The sequence below is a fragment of the Aethalodelphis obliquidens genome, unplaced genomic scaffold (genome assembly GCF_003676395.1).
Source record: "Aethalodelphis obliquidens isolate GAN/ISIS:26980383/991018 unplaced genomic scaffold, ASM367639v1 scaffold12, whole genome shotgun sequence".
NCBI lineage: Eukaryota > Metazoa > Chordata > Mammalia > Artiodactyla > Delphinidae > Aethalodelphis > Aethalodelphis obliquidens.
The window spans coordinates 5889074-5910934 of NW_020837956.1; the positions used below are offsets into that span (position 1 = coordinate 5889074).

The window sequence follows — 21861 nt, forward strand, 5'->3', positions numbered from 1 at the left end:
GTAGGTGATGCAGGCTCATTGAAGGACTTTATTTATTTTTAAGTTTTTTGGCCGCACCTCACAGCATGCGGGATCTTAGTTCCCCAGCCAGGGATCGAACCCACACCCCCTGCATTGGAAGCACGGAGTCTTAACCTCTGGACCGCCGGGGAAGTCCCTGACGACTGGACTTTTAAAAGATTATTCTAGTGCCACTGTATGTGGAGGACACATTGGAGGGAGGGAGAGACTGCAGGCAGGAGCCCGGTTGGGGAACTGTTTATCAGCCCAGGTGGGAGATGACAGTCTCCCCAGCTTTTTGGTGAGGTAGGTGAAATTCTTTGATACACAGGCCAGAGGAGATCAGAATCAGTGACCTGTGTCCTATCCGCTGCCACCTCCCTGCCTTCCACCTCAGTAAAACCTTTCACTTGTCCAGGGCTTGAGGCTTTCCATCACAGTTTCACACCATCTTACAAACCCCCCTGGACTCCCCCTCAGAGCCCGCCGCCTTTCTCTCCCAGCCATCATTCCAGGCCCAGCAAAGCATTCCCTTCCCACTTGCCTGAGGCCCCAGACACCTCCCATTCTGGGAACTTGAACCCCACTTCAAGCTGTATAACCCAGGAGTGTCTAGCCCCCTGGTCCACCCCAGGTCTGGCCCTCTGAGCTGGCCTCAGTCCATTATTGGGGCCCCCGACAATAATTCATGTCCCCCAAATTGACATTAATTCATCTCCCTTGCAAAATAGTTTTAATGAAAGGTTTTATGGGAAGTTGAGGAGAGCTTCACATAGTTCACGTGGGACAAAATTTCCCCCAGTCGCACTTCAACACCTCTCTGTTTTCCCAAACTTGTCTCTCTCCCAGAGCTGCCGGATACGATTTCTCCCCAGCCCCCTCCTCCTCAGCCTCTCAAACCCGTGGGTTCCAGCCTCCACCCTCACAGTGTCCCCTCAGCGAAACAAAAGCTGGTGGTGAACCAAGCCTGCCCTCCTAGCCCCTGGCTACCAGGACCGCAGCCCCTGTTCACGAGGACTTGCCATGCATTGCCGTTATTTCCTGTCAGCTGCTTTGTCTCCTCGGCCCATCTTTTTCGACACAGATCTTTGTTGGTAGGGACTGTGTCTTCATTCTTTTCTGTGGTCCCTGCTGCCTTGTTCTTCTAGTGCTGACGCTGCGTGTGCACTTCGTAGGGTCTGAACAGACATTTATGTTTGTTACATTCTTCATTCCCAGCCTGGCTCTGGTTTCTGGATGGAGGCCTTCTCTTCAACCACGGATTGTGCCGTAGAAAAGGGCAATGACGTGAGGCGAGGACCAGGGCACGGACGCCCGCCCTGTAACCCAGCGATGGCTCTTGACAAGAAAGTCCCTCTCTACTGCTGCTGAGGGGAAGGCTGCAGATGGGTAGAGCCTGAACTCAAGCAGGACTCACTTCAGTCAGGGCTTATTGGATCCCTTCCCTCCCTGGGAAACAGACGGGAGGGGGTTTGCTTTGGACCTGGGTGTGAAGGCAGGGGGCTGTGGATGGGCTGGGTCGTCCTTAGGGGCCTCAGCCACGCAGAGGCAAAGCTTAGCCCTCACCTTTCTGTAGCTCCCAGTGCCGCCCTAGCCCTGTGGGGTGGGCTGCTGGTCACCGTCCTGTCCCTTCTGGCAGCTGCGGTCCTGGCGGGATCTTTGCTTCAGAGCTGTTTGCACTGGGCCCTTTATGTTCGTTGTCTGCTACAAACGTACCCACATTCTTTATTAGCGTTAACTGTCGTACCCTCAAGAAGGCGTGTTCCTTGTGTAAGTTCCTCAGTCCCCAGGAGCCAAAAGGAGCAAACTGTTACAACCGCAGGCAGGCACAACCCTTCCCCACCGCTCTTCTCATTAACACTTCCTCCCGAGGTGCAAGGGAAGCTGTTTGCTGCTGACACAGACCCAGGCAGTGCTGATGGCGAGGCTGCTTCTGCAGGCTCACTCCCTGCCTGGGGAGGGCTGGGGGAGACTGAACATCGGGGAGCCAGGCCTTGCCCCTCACTGAGGCCAGCCCCCCCCGCCCCCCACAGGAAGGCTGTCGGCAAAGATAACCCGGTGGAGGGAGAGCGTAGATTTAATTCCGATCCTGAGCTGCCTGGAGAGCCAGAAATGGAAAGGATACTTTGAGCACGTGCTAGAACCTCAGAAAATGCTGCAGGGCTTCCTCTCTGTCCCTAGGGTCCCAAGATCCCTGGAAGGGGGTCAGCAGACCTATGCTGGGCCAACCCCAACCCGCGTGGCTCTGGGAACCAGTGCAGCCCCTCACTGAACTCCCCAGGGAGATACTCAAGTCTTTGCCCCTTTCCTCTGCCCTCCCCTGTCTCCTTCTCTGTACCCTCCCTGTTCATTACCTCGTTTCTGACATCATGCCTGGTCATTGACAACGCTGGAAAAGGCTGAATCTCTCCTCCCACCCTCACCTTCCCAAGCTCTGTTCTAAAGCATGATAAACCCCCACTTTCTCACAACCCCCCAGCTTTCCCACACAACCTCACAGCTCGCCCCGTGGTCCTTTCCTGCAGGATGGGACCCCTTTCACTGGAAGGCAGGCTACTCCATTCTCTCCGCAGACGCAGCAGAAGGGATCCCCAGCTCAGACAGTCTTGGCAGACCCTTGGTCCAGCTCACCACCTCCTCCTGCACACCCATGGAGTGATGGAATTGGGCACGTGTTTTTTTTATCACTGGGAGGTGAGCCCAGAGAGGGTGATGTTTGATGACTCCTGGCTGTTACCAAGCCTGAGTGGATTCACATCCCCAAGATCACACAAGATTTAGAACTTGAAGGGATCTTGAAAGCCAAATGTTCATTTGAATCTGAGGCTCAAAGGAAGCAAGGAAGCAGTCCTGGGTCATAGCCAGCTAATAAGACCCTTGGGACTGCAAACAAAAAACCTGATAAGACTGGGTTGTTGTCATTCCTTTTTAATGAAAACTTAATGTATAAAAGCTCCAAAACTTTGGCTCCCAGCAGGACAAATATGTTAGCAAATACATGGCTATAGCTGGTTCCTTGGAGAATCCTTCATCTCTCTTTCCCAGGGTGTTCTGTCCTCAGGGCTCAGTCACAATGAAGGTCTACAGAGAAGAGGTACCGGGTGGGGGGGGGGGAGTGACTGTATAAGGGATGTGACTTGAGGGGGCCCAGGGATAGACTGGGGTCCTGGATGAGGTCAGGGCCCCGGGGGCATATTGGGGAGCAGAGTGGGTGGGAAGGTGGGGCCACCACACAGCACCGGCCAGAGCAGGTGCTCGTGAACCTCTGTAAAAGAAAGAAGAGAGGGAGGAGGAGGGAGGAAAGTGGAAGCAAGTTGCACTGGGGCTCAGCAGGAGCAAGGGAAGCAATAGGGAGTGTGTAAAGATTCTTATTTTCTCCTTTGGAATTTGAGCTCTGGGTTTTCACTCAGTTACATTCAAATCAGCAGACCTCTTATTCATTCATTCATTCCACAAATATTTATTGGCTGGTTACCAATGTCAGGTGCTCTGCCTGGCACCGCATCCCTTTCAGTGAACAGGGCAGTTAAGACCCCAGCTTTTCCAAAGGAACCTGCTGAGGGGGATGGTGGGCACAAGTGAGAGGGCTGAGGGCTCAGGAGGGGACACTCGCTACACTGAGCAACTAGACAGCTGGTGACTTCGGTTGATCTAAGTGCTATGGAGAAGTAAAAGGTTAGGGCAGGGAGGCCTTTGGCGGCCTCTGCTCAGGTAGGGCCCTATGCACCTAAGGCAGGAGAAGGAGGCATCCACGCAAACAGCAGGGTGGGGGGAAGGGGGTGGAAGGGAAGGACATTCTGAGCAGAGGGAACCCCAGTGTGAGGCACCAGGCAGAGAAAGCTCTGCTGGCTTGAGAAGCAGAGAGGAGGTCAGTGGGGCTTCACCAAGCGAGTGAAGGTGAGACAGAAGGGGTCTTGTGGGCGGCCCTTAAAGGGATCTGAATTTATTCTAAGTACAATCGGAAGCCACTTAGGGCTTGCAAGCATGGAAGGGACATGACCTCATTTTACTGTGTCCCTGCGTCTCTGTTAGGTCCCCAACACAGCATTTGCCCCTCTCCTTTGCTCAAAAGAAACCCCACAGATCCCATGGAAATAGGAAAACAAACCACCCAGTCATCATCAGCTCAGATTAATGGACAGGTCTCTTTATAGGCAAGACTTTTTTTTTTTTTTTTTTCCTGAAAAGCCCTTTGTAAATAGCATCTGGGGCCAATGGTGTCCCTTTTCCTTACAGAAAGTACCATTACCTTTACCTTTGTCTTCAGTAGCAGGAGCTGCTAATATTCAGGTATCGCATGTTTTCCACTCCAGGTTGAGGACAAACACTTAAATGTACTGTTTACAGAAATTACTCTATCCAAGCACCTCCACCTCCCTTTCTCCTTACTAGGGACCCTCCCCTGCCATCAGGATTTGTAAACCTAGGCTTCCCTCCCCCTCTTAGCTTCTTATGCGTTACCATACCTATGGAATCTTCTGGTTTTCTTTTAGCTCAAACTTTATAGCACACCTATCCTTCTGGACCACTCAAGTCATACCTCCTCCTGACTCCTCCTCCTGGAAGCTTTCCTCACTGGGCTCTGGAGTGCTTGGACTTGTCACGCCCCTGGACTCAGCCCATTGGTTTGTTTTCCACGCTTTGGAGTTTGCATTTGTTTCTCTGGAGGGGCAGCTTCTCCCTTGCTTGTGACTTCTTTGTCTTCTTGAGTCATGGGAGTCACCTGATCCCCCGGGAAGGGAGTGGACTGGGAACAGCGTACTGGCTCTGGACCCATGACATCAGGAAGATCTGGTAAGCAGGAATGGCACTGGTTATATCTTGAATGAATGAATGAAGCCTGGCTCTGTGGAGTTTGGGCCTGGCCTTTGACTAGTTCCTTTGGGCTGTGGATTGGGTTTACTTCTACTCTGTCTGGCTGTTGTGTGACCCTGGCAAGTCACATCTCCTTCTGTTGCATGAGGGACCAGGGCCTGATGACCCAGTTCCTTGGGGTTCCTCAGCCCCCCAGCTCCCCACTGCTGGCTTCACCCACTGTTGCTGACACTTGACCTCTTCTGTTCTCTCTCTCTCTCTCTCTCCCTCTCTCTCTCTTTTTGATTGAAGTATAGTTGATTTACAATGTTGTGTTAGTTTCAGGTGTACAGCAAAGTGATTCAGTATTATATATATGTATATAATATACACATATATATTTCCTTTTTGAGATTCTTTTCCGTTATAGGTTATCACAAGATACTGAGTAGAGTTCCCTGTGCCATACAGTAGGTCCTGGTTGTTTACCTATTTTATATATAGCAGTATGTATATGTTAATCCCAAACTCCTAATTCATCCCTATCCCCCCTTTCCCCTTTGGTAGCCATATGTTTGTTTTCTATGTCTGTGAGTCTATTTCTGTTTTGTAAATAAATTCACTTGTGTCATATGATATTTGTCTTTTTCTGTCTGACTTACTTCACTTAGTATAATCTCTAGGTCCATCCATGTTGCTGCAAATGGCATTATTTCATTCTTTTTTATGGCTTATATTCCATTGTGTATATATATATACACACACACACTACATCTCTTATCCATTCATCTGTAGATGGTCATTTAGGTTGCTTCCATGTCTTGGCTATTGTAACTAGTGCTGCTATGAACACTGGGGTGCACGTATCTTTTCGAATTAGAGTTTTTGTCTTTTCTGGATATATGCCCAGGCAAGGCATTGCTGAATCATATGGTAGCTCTATTTTTAGTTTTTTAAGGAACCTCCATACTGTTCTCCATAGTGGCTGCATCAATTTACATTCTCACCAATCCTGTAGGAGGGTTCCCTTTTCTCCACACACTCTCCAGCATTTGTTATTTGTAGACATTTTGACGATGGCCATTCAGACCCGTGTGAGGTGGTACCTCACTGTAGTTTTGATTGGCATTTCTCTAATAATTAGTGACGTTGAGAATCTTTTCATGTGCCTGTTGGTTGTCTGTATGTCCTGATCTTTCTTTCGAGGCTTGCTTGTCTGGTGCCTACCTAGTTTGAGACTGGCCTTTGACACATGCTGGCCTGTAGGGCCCCTGACCCTTCTCCTGTGGGGGCCGTGGGCAGGGTTGTACACTAAAGGGTGTCGGGGAGGATACACTGCACATCTGCTGGCCTCTCTCTCCATCCAAGAGCAAGGCATGTTCGCAGGTGGCCTGCTTTTGGGGACGTGGCTGGGTGTGTGTAGGGAGTGTGTGTGTGTGGAGGGCTTTGGAGGGGCGGGGGAAGCCTTGGGCCTTAGACATTCTCACTCTGAAGACAAAGAGCAAAAATAGGGCAATGCATGCTCCCTGCCTCCAGGCTCTTGCTCATTGAGAGAATATACACTTGGATCTCAGAGTTTGGAGTCTTGTAATAGTAGTTTGTATTCTCTAGGCAGCACCATGCAGCCCTTCACAGAAAGGAATTGGTGTGGTTTATAGGTCAGAGTTCTGGGGTAGGAGATTGCAGGCCTGGGTTCTAGTCCCAGGGGTTGCCATGCATTTGCTGGTTTACTCCAAGTAACTCATTCACCATTTCAGTGCCTTAACTTTTCTTAATGGATAAGAAAGTGCCTACAGTATTCTCATTGGGGCGTTTTGTCAATGAAATGAGATAAAACAGAAAGCATTCTAAAAAGGCAAAAAAGATTCCCATGTGCTCCATGCTAATTTTGATATGGAACCTTAACTCAATGAAAATATTTGTATTAGTATACAAGAAATAAAAGACATTATAGAAGTTCAGAAAAGTTTAAAAATCACATATAATTTTATCATCCTGATATAGTTATCTTTTTCTCCTTTCTTTCATATTTTACAGTAATATTTTCAAATGACTGTGCATAATATGCCTACCATTTTGTACCTTGATTTTTCATATAACGGTATCACTTGATCTTTGTATCCTTCATTTTCCATGCCTGCAAATTTTTGCACCCAATATGTTTTATAATTCATTTAACTATTCAAACAGTAATTGACACTTGAGCTACTTTCAAGTTGTCCTTATAATAAATAATCCCATAATTAGCACATGGCTCTCTAGTGGAATCAGTCTGTATTTAACATTTTGTCTACTTGTTAAATAAATACATATACATTGTATTAATTTAAAAGATTTAGAGTAGCATAAAGAAAACTTAAATCACTCATAATTGTACCACTGACAGACACCAGTGTGAAAATGTGGGTGTCTGTCCTTCCACTCTTTTGCTACTCATATATTGTGTGTAGGGGCACATGTGTGTATACATATTACTGGCCTGATGGTGTGTGTGCAGCGTTCATACTGATTTCTTGCTAGTTACTACTAGGCAGGCAGTTAAGAGCATGGAGGTTAAAAGACTGGTCTCCAGTCTCAGGATTTGACTCTGTGAGTTCAAATCCTGCCTCTGCCATTTATTTAGGTAAACACTTTGGATAACCGCTCAGCCTCAATTTTCACACTTTATTAGCTAGTCAACCTTAGGCAGCTTCCTTCTCTAGGCCACAGTTTTTAGAAGAGGGATAATAATAGTATCTGTCTACTTAGGTTGTAAGAATCAGTCCATAGAAAGCGTTTAGCAGAACATCTGGCACACAGGAAGTGCTCAGCAAATGCTCCCTGTGGTCATTTTCTCATACATCTTCCATGTCATGAAAGATTCTTGGAAATCGCCATTTTTAACAACTGAACAATATTTTATTGTTCTTTTATACCCTAATCTATTTCGTTATATAGTTTGTTAATTTCAATAACAAGCCGGTGAATTTCGTGTCCGGAAACCTTTGCCTCTGTTGGATTACTTCCCTTACAAGCATGCTAGAGCTGGAATTAATGGGTTAGAGTATGAGGATTTTTAAAAGACTCTGTAATACATATGCCAAATTGCTTTGACAGAAAAAGATTTTAAAGAACCTTAAGCACAATTTTCAAACTGCAGCAGCAGTAAGTGCAGTCTTGGACTTTTTTTTCTCTCCCCCCCCCCCCACACCCCGCCTCCTTTCTTTCTATCCCAGTCCTTTAAATTGTAGCATGTGGAAGCCAACTCCTTCAGGGTCCTAGACTTTTGAGACGGTCCCTTGGTGTGAAAGGGCCCAGAGCCTGGGAGAGGGAGGAGGGAGAACTGGTTTGAATGTCGCTAGCCCCGACCGGCTTAGTAATTGTACCACAGTTGACAGATGCGGCAGCGGTCATGTGACCCGAGTATGACCTCATAGCTCCCGGCCCCCCCCATCCCCTTCACCCCGCCAGCCTGGGCTCGGGGGCACCCAGAGCGGACTCGGCGGCAGTAGCGGTGGCGGGAGGGGGAAGGCATTTCCATCACCCCTACTTGGCAAGCTATTTAAAGGAGACCTGGGGATTTGGGAACTCTCTTTGGTTCCCTGGGCGAAGAAGGGGGACGCTAGGAAGCCCAGACTTCTGTAATCACTGGCCAGCGAGAAAATTCAACAGCACGATTAGCAAGTATTTGCTGAATGCAGCTGGGTGCCAAGTTCTGGCTGCAGGCCAGGCTCGGTGCCAGGCGCTGTTCAGATTTCATCGCGCTTAATTCTTTTTATCCGCCTCTTACTGCTGAGAAGAGAGGTTTGGAGACACAGATGAGAAAACTTATGGCTTAGCTGGGGAGTGAGGACTAGCCCAAAGCAAGAGAAAACTGGAGGAAGCAGTGGGTGCCGCGCATGTACACGGGGTATTAGACTGCGGCCAGCGAGGCTGGGGGGCGTGGGTGGGGACACTGCCCGCCCACCCGAAGGCTTCTGGGAGAAAGGACCGGTGAGGTGGGACACAACAAAGCAGAACAGATCTCACACTGACCTGACAGGGCATCTCTAGTGGAGAGAATGGGATTTTGGAGGAAAGCTGCAAATAAAACGAGTGAGAAGAGAAAGACGAGGGAGGAAGATATTGACAGGACGAAGGGGGAGCTCCTTGGCCCAGTTTCACAATAGTGAGAGCCCTCACCCCCTTGGCAACGCTTTAAGGGTGCCCTCAGGTCCCTCAAGCTTTAGGGAATCTTCAAAGGTGCTGATTTTGCATTCATTGTAGGCCCTCCCCTTGCAGGCAAGAGCCAAGCTCTGTGACGCTGGTGCTCTAAATGTTTTTCTTGTAGACTCCAAAAATTTTTTTGGAAAATATGTGTACCCCTTTGGACATTTTTAGGAGCCAACACACAAAATTTTTCCATAGTTTAAACAGTTACATAGGGTGTACTTTCTGGTGTACGCAAATATTGACATTTAAAGATAAAAGTGTTGCAGTACTCTGAGAAATGTTTCTAAATGAAATACTATAGTGATTGGATACCCACTGTAATCCTTTTTAAAAATACATGAAATTCTGCCTTAACAGTTGGAAAAATTTCATCTCTTTTTTCCTCCTTGAATTTATATTTCCTTCTACGTTCCCTACAGAATTTTATCCTAATACATTTTTATGATTGTATATCTTTTATGCATCACCCTATCATACTTCTCTCCAACCAAGCTATGTATATAAAATGAATTTATTTTTAAAATTTCTTGTGACCACAGATTCTAAATGTTAGAGAATATTTTGTCTGGATTTGTACCATGACAACTAATATACAGTTAATCAAAACAAATGCTATTAGAAAATCTAATAGCTACTAAGGAAGCATAAAAAATAAAGATGAATTGAAAATACATCTCTTAATGAGAAGAAGCTTTTTTTCCCTACCCCAATTAGTTCATATATCCATGGATGAATATTACTCATCGCTAGAAGGGGTCAAGGTTCAGTATTAATTCTATTTGTTTTGTTTTGTTTTGTGTTTTAAATAGGTGCAAGAGCTGAGCTCAGAAATCTTTTCACATACATAAGTACAAAGGAATGTAGGGAGTTTTGTTGTAGCAATGTTGCTCAGTTTTATAAACTCCTTTTGAGTTAATCTCAAAGATCATATGGGTAGATCATTAAAAACCTATCAGCTGACAACTAGAATAGATTCTCCTTCACTTTGAATGAGAGCAGAGAATTGGAAGCTAGTCGATTTGCCCAGTCATTAGTCACCCCTTTTCTCCACATGGATGCTGGCATTTAGACTGTCCTTTCAGTGCACCATGCATTTTTCCCTAAGCCAATGCACTGTGGGAAGACTTGGGACAGGTAAGTAGTGTGCCTTTCTTTTGGGAGGTGGGAGAAGGGTGATTGTGCAAGCGAAGCAAGAGGGAGAACAGGCAGCATCCCTCGTCCATGTGCTCAGACAGGACAGCTGTATGAGAGAGCGCTTGTGGAAGTTGAGGACTCGTCATGTGAGGCTCCTAAAATGACTTACACCAAAGGACGTACCCTTTGGAGGGTCTTCATGTATTCCCAAGAGCACCTGTACCTTAGTTTGTGCTGGTCCATTGCTGGATGGATGAGCAAAGAAAGGGAAGGTGATGGGGCGAGGGGTCCCTTCCCTGAGGGGTGACCACCTCTCTGTAGGGTCTTTCTGAGGAGGGGATGGAAACAGCAAGGATCTGAGCCAGGCACACTGGCTGCTGTCTGTCTCAAACCCAGACTCTTAGAGCTTTCCTTCTCCTTTTGGTTCAACCTGCTTTGAGCTCTTGAAAGACCTTCCTTCTCATTCTTCCATGTGGGGCCTCTGCAGAGCAGGGGGGCTGGGGGGCTCCCCACAGAGAAATCAGGGTGGAGAGGAGCATAGTGGGACCATCGAGGGCCCGAGAAAGCTGGAGTCCCCATCAGTCCCTGACAGAGGGCTGGCTACTTTGCTGGCTCGCTGTCCTCTCCATCCCAGGCTGTGCTCATTCGTGGGGGCTTGGCCTGCTGCTGAGGCACTTTTGTCATTAGAAAAAGGCCTTCTTTGGGCAGTACAGCACCGTGAGCATATGAGGTGGGGCTCACAAGACACCCCTGTACTAAGAAAAATTCTCCCCTTCCTCTGGACTGACGCAGCCCAGTGCCAAGGGGCATGGCTTGGCCAGGGGAGGGTGGGCCGCATTTCAGTGCCCACTTGTCCCCTCAACTGGGCACCTTTTGGCATTGCACAACCTCATAACCATGTGGGGAACGCTGCTTGTTCTAGTCTCTCCGTCTTCGAGCATACTGTCTCCCCTCTTGGAGTGCTGTCCTTCTAGCTGGATTCACCAAACCCTACCCACCCTTTGAGGACGGCCTCAGGTGCTGCCTTCTCCTCCAAGAACCAGGCTCCTCCAGCCCACGATATCTCCCCCGCATGTGGCTTCCTGCAATTCTCTGTCTATAGACATTAATTATACCAGAAATGATGGGGGGCTATTTATACTAGAGCAATGGTTCTCACCTGGGGGCAGTTTTGACCCCCACAGGACATTTGGTAGTATCTGGAGATATTTCTCATTGTCACAACTGGGGCCGGGAGCCTGTTACTGGCATCTAGTGAATAGAGGCCAGGAATGCTGCTAACTGTCCTACAATGCACAGGACAGCTCCCCTCTCTCCAAGCAAAGAACAATGTGGCCCAAAGTGTCAACAGTGCCGAGGAGAAACTCTGGACGAGGTGATCTCTAGTCTTGAAAACGCTTTATGTCACACCCTAAGTTATATTTTAGGGTTTTTATATTGTGTTTTAATGATCAGTGTCAGTGTTATTTTGCAACCAGATGGTAACTTCTTGGAGGGCAGAGACCGTGTGTCTTGCAGGTCTGTACCCTAAAGGCACTAGCACAGGATCCCCCAGAGATTTTGGCCATCAGGAAGATACAAAGGAAGGATGAAGAGATACTCTCTGGCCTGCCCCAGCCCTGCTCTCAGATGTTTCCCATGAGCCTCTGCTAGAATTCCTTGCCAGTTGGACTCTATTACATTATATCCTAAAGCAACAACAACAACAAGACTGAAGACAAGAGAGCCAGACAGACACGGATTCCTTAGTATGGCTCAGGGAACCACCCAGTCTCCAGCCTGCCCCTCACTACGTGCCTAAGCCATGGGCTAAGCTGAGGAGACGTTGAGAGAAATCGTTAAACTTCAAGGTTGTGGGCAGCCAAGTATCAGCTTTCTCTTTAGCCTGGAGCGAAGAATCTATGAACTGTTCCCTAAATCAGTAAATGCAACCTGGGAAACCCCACAGCAGGATTCATTAGAAAGAAAAGCTCTGATAGATTTCTCTCAAGTGTAGCATCTCTCAGCATCAGATCTTTATATTTGAGGGGGTCCAGAGCACGAGGACAAAGGGAGGTCCACACGCCATGTGTTTACATATCTTACAACTGTAAAGTGAGCTAACAAATTGTTAAATGTTCCAGCTTCCTATCTTGAAAAATAAATCTTCATGATGACCTAGAAGGTCAAGTTTGGATTGAGAATGCTCATATTCCTCTGATCCCCATGCTGGAACATGGTGGTTTTGGGGAGACCTGGCCCCAGGCCCCCTCCCCGCCACCCTGCACTCATGGCCCATGGCCTGTCCCCTTCTCCTTCACCCCCCAGCTCTGCCTCACCCTTGGAGGGGCCTGATGTGGCCATCCAGGCTACATATCCAGGTTCCAATCACACCTCTTTTATGCTCACCACCATTCCAGTCTACCCTGTGGAGGGAGGATGGACCTGGGGAAGAGGACTGACTGCAGGCTGGAGAAACAGGTTTGGGACCTTCTGGGCAAGGAGTTCCTTGGTCCTGTATGCCTAGGGTATGTTCTTGGAAGGTGTGAGTGCGGTGTACATGTCCACTTGGCCCTACAGACTTTTTACCCTGTGGGGAGGGGGGGAGACCAGATAAGAATCAGAGGGGAGCCCTCTTAAAGTGCTGGCCCAGAGTGAGGTCCCTCTTATTGGATCGAAGGGCACACTCTCTCCCAGAGTAGCAAGAGCTACATCATGTGCCCTGGGCCTCCTGGAGGCCAACCCCCCACCCCTACCCCTGCTACACGCGGACTGGGCAGGTACCTCAAGAGCCATTTTGGAGGGTAGTAGCTTTATTGAGATATAATTTATATACCATACAATTTCCCCATTTAAAGTGTGCAATTAGATGGCTTTTAGCATCTTCAGGTTTTGCAGCCGTCACCACATTTAATTTTAGGACATTTCATCACCCTAAAGGAAACTGTGCACCCCTAGCTCTCATCCCTCAATCCCTCCGTTCCCCTAGCCCTAAGCAGCCACTAACTGTCTCTAGAGATTTGCATATTCTGGACATTTCATATGAATTGAATTATAAAATATGTAGTCCTTTGTGATTGGTTTATTTTACTTAGCATGATGTTTTCAGGGTTCAGCCATGTGGTAGCATGGATCAATGCTCCATTCCTTTTTTTTTTTAATTAATTTATTTAATTTATTTATTTTTGGCTGCATTGGGTCTTCATTGCTGCGTGTGGGCTTTCTCTACCTGCGGTGAGCAGGGGCTACTCATTGTGGTGGCTTCTCTTGTTGTGTAGCACGGGCTCTAGGCCTGTGGCTCAGTAGTTGTGGCTTGTGGGCTCTAGAGTGCAGTCTCAGTAGTTGTAGCGCACGTGCCCATTTGCTCCACAGCATGTGGGATCTTCCCAGACCAGGGCTCGAACCCGTGTCCCCTGCACTGGCAGGCGGATTCTTAACCACTGCACCACCAGGGAAGCCCCTTCATTCCTTTTTATTGCCAAATAATATTCCATTGTATGGCTCTCTCACACAGTAGTTATCCACCCATCAGTTGATGGACACTTGGGTTGCTTCCAGACCTTTCATGGTCTTTTCATGGAGCCTTTTGTGAGTGTACAGACTATGCTTCTCTGTGGTTTCCCACTGGCATCCCCTCTCAGCAAGGTCCTACCACCATTTCCCTTGGCACAGACATCAATACCTCAACCCCTCATGGGGCCAGAGCAGGGCTGTTTTCCCTCCAGAAGTGGACAAATGGCTCCCTTTCCACATGTGGGTTCTCATGTACGCTCCTAATAGCTCCACTTCTCCCCATGTCTCTCGCACTCCCTTGTTTAGGTTCAACCCCACGGCTTTCTCCAGAGGACAGGCTGGGAACAGGTGCCAAATCACCTCCATTAGCTATTGCTGAGCCCACGTTCCAACTCATGTAATCCTCTTCTCCTTAGCCAGATGGGAAAGCCCTTGCGTGATTCAGAACTCTTGGTTCCAAGTGACAGAAACACCATTTAAATCAAAGTTAACAGCAACTGAAAAGCTTAGGGATGTCTCTGTTTCAGGTGGATCCAGGGGCTCAAATCATGTCAACAAGGACTCACTCTCTCTCCTCCTCCCTCCCTCCCTCTCCTCCCCTGAGTCTTCTCATCTCTTCTTGGCTTTGCTTTTCTTCACGTCAGCTTTATTCTCAGTGAGGCCTTCCCTAAGTGGAACAAGACAGCCTCCAGTAGCTCTGGACATTTATTCTGCTTGCTTAGTACCCAGTGGAGAGTTTATCTTTCCCAGGAGTTCCAGCGAAAGTCCTAAGTCTGAGACTCATTGGTTAGGCTTGGGTCATGTGTCCACACCAGAACCAATCATTTGGCCAGGAGATGGAATGCTCTGATTGGCCAGGTCTGGGTCTTGGGTCCACCCTCGATTGGAAGTCAGCCCACTTGAACCTCATGGACAAAGATTGATGAACAGGGAGTTCCCCAAAAGAAAATCAAGGGGAAAGGAACATTGAACACACATAGCAGATGTCTCTGGAACCATCCTATGAACTGGCCTGTCTGGGGTCTGCCCTACTAATTTATCATACATATTGAGATATGCCTGAATCCTAGTAGTGGACATTCCTAGGCTGAGATCCCTGCTACATGTGATAAATTAACTTATGAGATTCTAGAAGTTAATATCCAAGATATTACAGTTCCTAAGGAGGGTTTGTAATTGAACATGAACAAATACTTAGTCCAGGAAATTTTGCCCTAATAGTAGAATTGTAAGCTTCATACAGCGGACAGTGGAGAAAATATTTTTGAATTCAAGAGGCCTTTTGGAGACCCAGATGCACCGTAAGTAGGCATCTGTCCAGACCACCCATGTATAGGATCTAAATGTCCTTGACGTAATTTCATAGTACTTTATCCACGCCAGGGATGAATGGAGTCAGGTGGGGGAGGTGGCAGAGGGCCCAGGGAGTCACAGGCAGGGGTCCTGGGTGGAGAGGAGAGAGCTGGTTGTAGCAGCACAATATAGCTCTTCTCCGAGATTCCCCCCTCACTCTTCCCCCCCCTTTCCTCATTCCTTTGTCACTATGGCAACTAAGGAGCTCCCTCATCCTCTTCCCCTCTCCAGTTGGCTCCGATCCACAGGACCCACCTCTCTGTCTCACCAACTTCACAGAGCTGTTGCCAGCCTCTCTCCACGTCTCTCAGCGAGGGCACCCACCTTTGCCCTCCACCCTCAACGCACTCTCTTGCCTCATTTCCCCACCCCCAGGCCCCTGCCTTGTCCCTTCTTTAACTCTGATCCAGGCTCGAGCCAAATTCCCACCTTCCTTCAAGAAGTTGTATGAAAATTGGATTTTTGCCACTCTAACCTGATTTGAAATGCATTAAGAGATCTGTCTCTTGAAACACCTCAAGGTGAGGGTATTTGTGAAGGGAAGAAGCATGCTTTACTGCTGCTTCTGTGCTTAAACACGGTGCTGGAGTGAATCCCGTTCTATTTTCGTAACTAGGAGTGTTTTCTGTTTGAAGAAACCCCCCAGCATGTCTCTGAGTGAAACAGAAGACTCTATCATAAGGGAAATCACATCTCAAGTTCAAAGTTTGTGAACTGGTGGGCCCACAGACTTTGTTAGGTCCATAGAGTGCTTAAAAAGATGGAACCAACACATAAAAAGACTGGATTCCTGGATGCCCTTGAACAACTAGACAGGGGGCCTGCATCCTCACATGGTGGAAGTGGGAGGGAGGGAGGGGAGTGGGGGGCATCAAGGGCTTTGAGTGTGGATCTCCCTCTTGCCAAGAAAATAGCAGGTGTGTGGAGTTCCTGGGCTAGTGATGAGGACTTAACGTCCTTGTCCCCTCTCAGAGACATTTCCCTCCACAGCCTTTGGTGGGAGGAAGGGAGAGAGTGGGTGGAATGAAACGGTAGATTTTTAAGCCAAGTACCTTTGAAGCCACTACCCGTAGGTGTGCAATACAGAGGACATAGTGGACTGCACAATACCATGTGAAATACAGTAACAGTACTTTTCACATACGTTATCAAAGCAGCTCTGAATCGTCATTCACAAATACAAATAAACGAGACATAGATTTCGTAGCTTTCTTTAAAGCAACTTTCAGCTCTGCGCCACACTTGACCTCGGCCACCTTCTTGCCGAGGGAGCTCAGGCAACTCCTGAACCTCTCTGAGTCTCATTCTCATCTGCAAAGTGAGGATGGTTATAGCACTCCCTCAGGGAGCGGCCGTGGGATGAGATGAGTTGACATAAAGTGTGTTGCACGGGGCAGAATACCCAGTAGGTACTGGGGAAGCGTGTGCTCCCTTCTCTCCTCTCCAGCACGTCTTCACAGAGGCTTGAGCTCGGGATCCTCTCAGGTTGTCTAGTGTATCCTTCAGTTCATTGGCTTGTTAATTCATTTGCTTCAAGCACTGATTGACCCCCCCGCCACCCACGGCAGTGGGTTGGTCCCTGCAGCACACAATTAGCTGCTCTGGCATCTCCTGGTTAGAGTGCTGGGAGGAGAGCAGGTCCATGGTAGAGAATGTCTGAGACCGCCCTCCCCCGCCTCCCTGCCCCCACCCCCCACACTGCCTGTTTAAGGGTTGCCTTGCTCAGCACTTTCTGCCTGGCTTCCTGGTGGCTGTCTTCCAAGGCCTGCTTTCTGCCCCAGGACCCTACAAAGGCTCCTTTGATGAAAAGTTTGCGGCAAAGTGACTGTGTCATTTGATACAAATGAGGCTCATGAGGGTAAAAAGTGTAGCTTTATTCTCCTATTTTGGGATTTTCTAGCCCAGAGAAAAACGGGCAGCTGAATGGGGCTGGGGGCGGAAGCCAGGAGGGAGGGGAAACGCCAAGAGTTGGAGAGCTCTATGCTACATTTAGCCCTGGGATTAGCAGCTGCAAGCCTGGGGCGTGACCTGCACACCAAGAGGTGCCTCCCGCTCAGCCAGACTCTGCCTCCAGAGCCGGTGGGTGTGCGAGGGGCACCCCCGCATTGCCTGGGAGGGGACCTTCTGTCCCCCCAGGCCACCAGACTCAGCATCCTCCACTGCTGGGCCTGCTCCCGTGGTCCCCACCCCCTTTCAAAATGCATAGCACCTGCTCCCCTTCCTCCAGCTGATGGGGTGCCGAGGACCAGGTTGGGATTTGAGGGGATCCACAAAAGCCCCCCACCCCAGAGGGTCTCCTTCATCCACCTCGAGGGCTGGCCTCATGGGCGGAATGCCACGGCATTGGCACCGGGCCCCATGCTCCGGGACCCTGCGCTCAGGGAGACCTCACACTTGGTTTCAGGCTCTGCTGTCACCACCTTGGAATTCTCGACACCCTGCATTGTCCTTTTGCGCTGGACCTCACAGACTCTGGAGCCGGTTCTGATCCTCTCCACTTCTCCCAGTTCTTAAAATCAGGTCGGTGATCCCTACACATTCTTTGCTCATCTTTTTTTTTTTTTTTTTTTTGCGGTACGCGGGCCTCTCACTGTTGTGGCCTCTCCCGTTGGCGGAGCACAGGCTCCGGACGCACAGGCTTAGCAGCCATGGCTCACAGGCCCAGCCGCTCCGCGGCATGTGGGATCTTCCCAGACCGGGGCACGAACCCGTGTACCCTGAATCGGCAGGCGGGCTCTCAACCGCTGCGCCACCAGGGAAGCCCTTTGCTCATCTTTTACTAACACCTCTCATTTGTATAGCTCTGCCTTTTCCATGAGCCTGCACGCTGTTATCATACCTGTCATCACGAGTACCTAAATCACTGACTCATGCCAGAGTTGTTTGTGGGATTTGTCTCATGACCCCAGGCCCTTTGATGCCACCCCTTTGTTCTCAAGGAATAAAAATGCCTGCCTCCTGACGCTATCTGTGATACCCTCATACTTAAGTGTAGGAAATTTGCAAGTCCAAAGCTGATCCTCCACTTGGCTCTTAAGAGCCCTGGACAAGCCCTCTGGGAGCGCTTAATAAATACTGACTAATGAACCTGCAGCTGCTGCTCCTTTGGCTAATTAAATCTAAATAAGTCACAGGCTTTAAATTATGCAATAAGGCTCGGCCAAAACAGCTTAAAAATGCGGGAGCCCTAGTTTTTCTGCTGTGCCCTGTGGAAAAAATCCCATCTTTTAATCATGCTTAACCTTCCTGAAAGAACAGTGGCAACCTTTAAATAATGAATGAATGTATATTAGCGAGATTTTTTTTCCCCAAGCTACACACAACGGAGCTAGATCATAAAAGGGACAGAGGCAGAGATAGGCCTGGGGGGATTCCGGAAGTTTCTGGTGAATCGCAGAGTGCTGGGAGAAATCATTTGGTTGCTCAGAAGCCCAGAGCAAGGACTGGTGAAGAGCACAGAGGGAGGAGGGGCGGACGCACTGCCATCCAGCCTGCGCCTGCCAGCTGTGATGGAGGCCCCCACAGCACTGGTGGGGGCTACGTGCTCAGTTATCCTCTCTCCACTCCTTCCTATCTTGCCTCCACGCACCCTCCCACCCCCGAAGACCCTCCAGGCCAAGAGCAGTGTCTTCACAACAGAGCAAAGGTTGAATTGAGTCACATCACCTAGAGCAGTGCTTTGCAGACTTTCAGGTACACAAGAGTCTTTGGGGATGTTGTCAAAAATGCAAACGATCAGTGGGTCCAGGGTGGGGCCTGGGATGCTGCATTTCTAAGATGCCTGGGGCTGCTGGTCCTCAGATCACGTGCAGAGTAGCAAGGATTTAGGTTTTGTAAGGAAGCTGAACATTACAATCAGTTGGGACACTCTTCAGGTGCTCCCAGGACACCATCTCAGATAAGTTAGATAGGAATTTCTGAAATCAGACCCTAAGCTCTTTGGTCCCATTCTCCCCATTCCCCACCTTTTTTTTTTTTTTTTAAAAACTGAGTTAGAGTCTAGATAATTTTCAGGTCACCCAAATAAAGCCTAGAAAGCTTAACCAACTTGCTTGCAATCACCTCCTAAAGTGGGATTAGAAACCGATCTGGCAGGGAAGTGGCCTTGGAAACCAAGCCTGCTCCCCCTTCCCTCCCACAGATCTCAGCATCTCCAGGACTCTAGCCCCGTCCCTGGGCTCAGGGTTGCAACGTATGTGAGTCCATTTGGGGAGCAGGAAAGATTCTTCTATCTTTCTCCTCCTAAGCCTTCCTGGAATTCACTATTAGTGCTTAATTGCTTGGGCTGAAGCTGAGTGTAATGTGTAGGATCTGTTACACTCTGTCTTCAGCGTCATGGTGTGAGTGGGATGACAGGACAGACACTGGGGGCACTGGGCTCTGTCCTGTGGGATCTGGGACTCAGGAAGGGGAGGGACTCTCAGGGCAGACTCACCTCCTCCTGCAACTTTGCTGAGAGCACCCAGCACAGAGGGATGTGCTCTTCTAAGTCCCCAGGCAAGGCTGTGGCCCCGGTTGTGTAAGATACTGGGGCCTTAGGCAGAGGTCAGGAGGTTGCAGGCAGAGCTGTTCCAGTTGTGTATCCGGAGAAAACCATGACCTTCCTGCTGTGGTATGTGAGTCAGGCCTTAAGGCAGAAGTGCAGCTGTGGGTCAGGCCCAGCTTGGCTACAGCTGTGTCCTACCCAGTTGTCTCAACCTGGACCATGACACTGGGGCAGAGAGTGGGAGCTGGGCTTAAGGAAGCAGCAAGGTACGGTAGACACAGTTATTTGCTTATTCAGTATCCACCCTCCCCTTCCCCACCCCCACCATATTATCAGAATCTTAATTTTGTTCAAGGCTGCAACACTGTCCAGGCCAAAAATTTACCACACCTCGTATGTCCTTGAAGCTAGGAGCAGCAACATGACCAGGCTGACCAATGAGATGTAAGCAGAAGTCTCTAGGCGGATCTTTCTGGAAAGCTTTGAAAAAAGATGGCCCCATTTCTTTTCCCCCTCTGCTGACCTGGAGTTGATACCTGGAGCTATAGCAGCCATCTTGAGATTATAAGGCTAAAAGCCATGGGGTGAGGGGGATGAAAGCCATATGCTGAGGATGGTGGAACAAAAAGAAGGATCCTCTATGACTGAGTTCTCTATGACTTCCTTGAGAGGTTTCACCATCACGGGCTGCCCAACCTGGGACTTCTTAGTATGTGAGACACATAAACCCCTATTTGGTTAAGCCACTGTGGCTGGGTTTCTTTTACCGCTAAATGCAGTCTTCACACTGGGACCTTAGAAAGAATGTTCCTGGATTGGAAATGGGAAGAGAAGGTCAAGGCAAGAACGTGGCCCCCAGGAGAGGGGAGGGGGGAGGATTTCCCCTCTTTGTGGGGGGAGGGTCACTATCTCACTCTACAATCTTCAGGGATTCCTTGTTTCCCAAGGGACTAAGTTCATATTCCTCAGGTCAATATTCAAGACTATAAAATTTGGCTCCAAATCGGTTTTCCAGGCCTGTTACCATTCACTGGAGCAAGGATGTGCCTGCCCCTCCTTTGAGTATAGATTATACACTCCCACCCTGGTCTTAATTCACATGAGTTCTCCCTACTCCTTTCTACCTGTCCCAGGCTTACCTGCCCTTGTGGGCTGCTCTTTTGAGAAGACTTCCTATCACCCTGGGCTCCAGGGACCTCTCCTTTAATCTCCTTCATCACTGAGGTCTATGTGCCTGACAGTTTCTTTGTACTTTAGCGTGTATTAGCTGCATCTCCTCAGCAAGGCTGTGAGATCCTCCAAGGCAGGATTTTGGGAGTGTGGAAATACAGAAAGGTCACTTTGGAGTCAGACTTGAGATCTAAGATGATCTTGGGTACATCACTTAACCTCTCTGAGCCTCAGTATCCTTGTCTGTGAAATGGGGATAATGTACATGTCTGCCTCCCAGGCCTCCATAAAGCATGTAGCTAAGTGCCTGGCACATTGGAGGTGCTCCAGAAGGGCTTGTATGTTGACTTGTTGCCTGCTTGGTAATCCTAGGCTGTGCCTTTTTTCTATCCTTTGTATCTCTCTCCACTTTTGTCTCTCCCTTCCTTCTGATTTTCTGCGTTGCATTTGAACAGTGAGGTCTGTATCAAGTTTGAGGAGTGACCGTGAGCTGTTTTCATTTTTGCCTAGGGTAGATCTTTGGCTACTGGCTTCAGTCTTCTATCAGAGTAGGAAGTAAGGATAGAGGGGAGATTTCATGGCCATTGTGAAGGGGGTGAGAAGACATGCTAACTTAACTGAAAGGAGTTTACTAATCTTTCTCTGAAGATTTGTAAGGAAAATGGGTGTATTTAAGTCCAGTTTTACCTGGCAACAGGATGATGAATTGAATGGCCTTATAGCAGTTTTTTGTTTTTTTTTTTTTATAAACAAACTCCCAATTCTGTTTGTTGTAGTGAATTAAACATCTGGGCCTTAATCTTTTTGATATCCTGATCTCCTCCTTCTTTTGCCTCAATCCCACCCCAGAAACCCAGATCAAATTAGATTGTGGGAAGTGACCCATAGCAAAAAAATTCTGCCATTGAAAGTTTAATGAGAAATGACAGTTTTATTACTTCCAAGTAAATACCTGTCACGCGCAGCTATAAATGGGAATGAATGCATTGAACTGGGTGGAAAATGAGAAGTCACCGTGGACTGAAACGGCATGATAATGTGTACTGACAATGAGTCCCGCGGCGGTCTTCTCTTTTCATGTGTTTCACTCTGCATCACTCAGAGAGCCCAGCAAGACAGAGCGTATTCTTTTGTTCCTCTTAAAGCAGAGCCTTATGTCCAGGAAGAGGAAGGGTCAGAAAAGACTTGATTGATTGCAAAGCTGTGTCCATTCAGTTTGCTGCGTTATCCTTAAAGTCTCC

At 48.5% G+C, this 21861-nt stretch overlaps 1 long non-coding RNA gene across 1 annotated transcript in view; it reads left to right on the top strand.

The window, feature by feature from the left end:
- The window catches only part of LOC113623761 (uncharacterized), a 136619-nt gene that overhangs the window by 25853 nt on the left and 88905 nt on the right, over positions 1-21861 (top strand). The gene's annotated exons all lie outside the window — the stretch shown is intronic.